The sequence below is a fragment of the Bison bison genome, unplaced genomic scaffold (assembly GCF_000754665.1).
Source record: "Bison bison bison isolate TAMUID 2011002044 unplaced genomic scaffold, Bison_UMD1.0 scf7180017864134, whole genome shotgun sequence".
In the NCBI taxonomy this organism is placed as follows: domain Eukaryota; kingdom Metazoa; phylum Chordata; class Mammalia; order Artiodactyla; family Bovidae; genus Bison; species Bison bison.
Window position 1 is genome coordinate 6,889,124 of NW_011494706.1, and position 4,996 is coordinate 6,894,119.

A 4,996-nucleotide genomic window follows, 5' to 3' on the forward strand; every position below is an offset into this window, starting at 1 on the left:
ACTGCAAGGAGATCCAACCAGTCCATTCTGAAGGAGATCAGCCCTGGGATTTCTTTGGAAGGAATGATGCTAAAGCTGAAACTTCAGTACTTTGGCCACCTGATGCGAAGAGTTGACTCATTGGAAAAGACTCTGATGCTGGGAGGTATTGAGGGCAAGAGGAGAAGGGGACAACAGAGGATGAGATGGCTGGATGGCATCACTGACTCGATGGACGTGAGTCTCAGTGAACTCTGGGAGTTGGTGATGGACAGGGAGGCCTGGTGTGCTGCGATTCATGGCGTCGCAAAGAGTTGGACAGGACTGAGCGACTGATCTGATCTGATCTGATGGCAGTTCTATTTCCAGTTTTTTAAGGACTCTCCACACTGTTCTCCACAGTGGCTGTACCAGTTTGCATTCCCACCAACAGTGTAGGAGGGTTCCCTTTTCTCCACACCTTGTCCAGCATTTATTGTTTGTAGAATTTTTGATGATGGCCATTCTGACCCGTTTGAGATGGTACCTTATTGTGGTTTGGATTTGCATTTCTCTGATAATGAGTGATGTTGAGCATCTGTTCGTGTGTTTATTAGCCGTCTGTATGTCTTCTTTGGAGAAATGTCTGTTTAGTTCTTTTCCCACTTTTTGATTGGGTTGTTTGGTTTTTTTGTTATTGAGCTGCGTGAGCTGCTTGGATATTTTGGACCTTAATTCTTTGTCAGTTGTTACATTTACTAGTATTTTCTCCCATTCCGAGGGCTATCTTTTCACCGTGCTTGTAGTTTCCTTCATTATGCAAAAGCTTTTAAGCTTAGTTAGGTCCCTTTTGTTTATCTTTGCTTTTATTTCCATTACTCTGGGAGATGGCTCACAGAGGATCTTGCTGTGATTTGTGTTGGAGAGTGTTCTGCCTAACACATACACATTTTTAAAGACGTAATGCTATTGCATTCTCAGTAGATCATGGTTGGTTGGTCAGTCACTAAGTCATGTCTGACTCTTTTGCGTGTGTCTGCTCCCTTAAACTCAGTGAAGTGCCTGATCGTGACAGTGCACACATCGTGCTCCCTCTGTGGTGTGAGACTGCTTTGAGGGCCGTTCAGAGAGGTGCCAGGGTTGATGTTTTTATATCCAGATGTAATGGCCACATCTATGCAGTTAGAGTGAGTCACTCCCCAGGGCAGTCACCATGATGCCACCTGTGGGTAGAGAGAAGGCTACAGCCTAAAATGAGCTCGTTCCCGTTGGGGCATCAGTAACTTCTCATGCTGGGATGAAGTCCAGAATCGCCCTGCCATAAACCAATTTCTGTTCTTCGGTGAACAATAAGTATTACAGTGCCTTTTCAGTGTTTTGGGGGCGCCTTTATCCAATCATTAGACAAATGGGAGAATTCGCATTTTTCCTCCAAATGCCTGTGCCTACCACACAGTTTGGAGGGAAAAAATCCACTTTGTATCATATGGAAGAATGAGAATATTCTGTCTTCAGTGACTTAATAAAAATTCTTACTAAGTGAATCACATTCTCCTTCTCGAAAGTTCCTTTTTTCTGTATTATCTTTCCTATTAAAGGACATATGTAAGCATATGAAAGCACCTTCCTCTCTGTAGAAGTAAAAGATAACAACTAAATAGGAAACATGGGAAGACTGTTTTGATAATTATATGGATTACAAAAATTCACTTGGGGATTTTTTTTTATGTGAAACTGATAAGACTCCCAAAATTTCCATATTTAAAATCACTCCACAAGAATTAGAAAAAATCCCAATTGCTTACATCCTCTCCTTACGCCTCTGGTGTTTTCCTCTTCCGGTGCCCACATGGGTAGCAATTGCATGCGAGCATGAGTGCCAGGTCACTTCAGTCATATCCAACTCTTCGTGACCCCTTGGGCTGTATAGTCCACCAGACTCCTCTGACCGTGGGATTCTCTAGGCAAGAATACTAGGGTGGGTTGCCGCACTCTCCTCCGGGGGTCTTCCCGACCTAGGGATCGACTCTGAGTCTCTTACATCTTCTCCTTTGTCAGGCAGGTCCTTTGCGCCTCCTCGGAAGCCTGTGGGTAGCGCTTAGTAAACACGAAAGAAACCTTGTGGATTCAGAAAGTCTTTGATAACCCGAGGGTAGAAAGTTAATGGAGTTGTGACATTCAGTCAGCAGATCCTGATCGCTTTCCACGTGCCAAGCACTGTCAGTGAATCCGAGGGACCGTGGGGAGCAGAAGTGGACGAGGTCTTGCTCTCATGGAGCTCAAAATGGGGAGGCAGATCTTAATCAGTTAGTCATGCCAAGAAGTGTAGAGTTAGAAACAGAGATAAGTGCAACAAGGGAGAAGGGCAGAATGCTGCAAGGCCCTTGGGTCAGGGAAGCCCTCCCCGCTCACGCCCTCCAGGATGGGAGATGCTGAGAGGCCGCCAGCATCCTCCCTGGGTGCAGGCCCCATGGAGGTGCCCGTCCTGCACTCTGTGCTCATTTTGTCCGTTTCTGTTTGGGATAGCTCACTCGACAGCTGGCACCACCAAGCCGGCAAAGGGAAGCCAGACCCAAGATCAGAGAACAATGTCATCTTTTACAGGAGAAAATAAATTGTTTATGCTTGTTTCCTCTCCGTGCGTGTTGTATTTACTATGGAGACCTGGCAGGGTCTGTGCCTCCTCGGGCAGCCGAGTTGCTCCCACAGAAGCCTGCAAAGCCTGCCAGTGCATACTGAGTAAATCAGGGCAAAGGCGTGAACCGAGTATAATGGAAAAAACCCAAAGCCTGTCGCCAGGGCACCTCGGCGAAAGGGCAGGACACACCTCGCCAGGCTCCCGTGGCTCCCGCCCCGTTCGACCTCCGCTCGCCGAGAGACAGCCAGGTCTGTTGTGAACGCTTCCAGTCGCCAGTGCGTGTTTCCCAGCTCACAATGGAGCGCTTGTGCCGCCTTCGTTTTCACTTTCACCAGCGAGGGAAGCGGAGCACAATGGGGCAGTGCCCACGGCTTGGGAACAGGACACGTTTTTCCTTAGGGTTCCCAGGGCTGGGGACGTGGAAAAGGCCAGAGCCAAGACAAACACGCGAAGCCGGCCAGATCCTCCGTTACGCTTTCTCAGTGGCAATCAAACACATTTCCAGTTACCATCTGATGGGTAGTCTCTGCCTGTGGGGTAAAGGCAGATGCTGTTGACCACGGTGAGCACCTTCCCTGAAGAAAGAGCCTGTATTCCTCACCGTACAGGATGCCGCCGTGGCGTGCCTGCGGGTGCCTATCGCATCGCACCAACTCTTCTTGCTCAGTCCATCAAATGACTGCTTTCCTTGTTTGTAAAAGATAGACGTTCATTTGATTGCAGCTCCTTCGTAAGCGATCACTGCTGAAAATTAGTTCTGGACAAAAACAGTTTAACTGTAATGCTACTGCCTGGAAGCTGTTTTGCTTCCTCCATACATCTGTTCGGCCCCCTCATCAAGGTATGATATAGACAGGGTCTGCTTGTCACCTGGTTATCTACATTCATCCTGCCCGTGTCTACCCTGTGTGAGGCCATTCAGGCCTCAGAAGTAAGTTGAAGGATGGCTTAAAGGTGAGTCACTCAGTCGAGTCTGACTCTGTGACCTCATGGACTGTAGCCCGCCAGGCTCCTCTATCCATGGAGTTCTCCAGACAGGAATACTGGAATGGGTTGCCCTTCCCTTTTCTGGGGGATCTTCCCGACCCAAGGATCAAAGCCTGGTCTTCTGCATTACAGGCAGATTTTTTACTGTCTGAGCCACAGGGGATGCCCAAATCTCAGAAGCTCGAGGCCAGGTTTGAGTGTAAAGACCAACCATTGTTTTAACGTTTTGGAGTCCAAGTGCTTTAGAGAGGTTTTGCAAACAGAGGGTTTCTTAGGGATCCAGAAGCTGGAAACATTTCGTTGCCTCTTCCATTTAATATTCGTATGGGAATGATTACTCCATCGCCCCTAAATTCCCTTAACTCAAGTGTCCTGTCATGTCCCTTCAGCAGAGTATGAGACGCGGTCCTTAGAATTGAGTAGAAAACAATGTCTCTATAACTTGGATTTTCACATCCTCTCTAATTCTTAGGATATGTCACTTCTGGTGTTTTGCAGATACCGCTGCTTGCTCCCTTGTAAGGCGGGGAAAGATAGGAATATCTTCAGTTTGCTTGGGCTTGGCTCGTCTCCTAGTACAAGTTCCTGAGTTGAGAAGTGTCACTGAAATTCTGTTACGTTGAACACTGCCGTTTTTATTCACTCGCCTGCGGTGTTGCACTATTTTAGAGTTTCCTACAGTGCCCTCTTGGCCCATGGTAGTCACTTGATAAACACGTGATGAATGAATGAAACAAATCCTCGTGATTCTCCATTGTCTAAAGAATTAATTCCAACTCGGTAGCATGGCACGCAGAGGGTTGTTTTTTGTTTTTTCTGTGTTCAGTTCAATTCAGTGACTCCGTCACGTCCAACTCTTTGTGACCCCATGGACTGCAGCACACCAGGCCTCTCTGTCCATCACCAACCCCTCCATCCTCTCCCTCCCACCTGCAAATCATCCCCATGCTCATAAATACATATTCCTTATTGTTGAACACCATCATTTCTCACTACTCTTAAATATAAGTTCTTTCACAACTCCCTCTTTTTACAGATGAATCGGTGAATAAATTTCCAACTCTACTTCTTCCGTGTTGCTGGTGGGACCATTGCATCATCGTTCAGTTCAGTTCAGTCACTCAGTCCTGTCCGACTCTTTGCAACTGCATGGACTGCAGCACGCCAGGCCTCCCTGTCCATCACCAGCTCCCAGAGTTCACTCAAATTCATGTCCATTGAGTTGGTGATACCATCCAACCATCTCATCCTCTGTTATCCCCTTCTCCTCCCACATTCAATCTTTCCCAGCATCAGGGTCTTTTCAGATGAGTCAATTCTTTGCATCAGATGGCCAAAGTATTGGAGTTTCAGTTTTAGCATCAGTCCTTCCAGTGAATATTCAGGACTGACTTCCTTTAGGATGGACTGGTT

General features: G+C 47.2%; 1 protein-coding gene across 3 annotated transcripts in view; it reads left to right on the top strand.

The window, feature by feature from the left end:
- The window catches only part of CDK6 (cyclin-dependent kinase 6), a 261,972-nt gene that overhangs the window by 123,485 nt on the left and 133,491 nt on the right, over window positions 1-4,996 (top strand). The gene's annotated exons all lie outside the window — the stretch shown is intronic.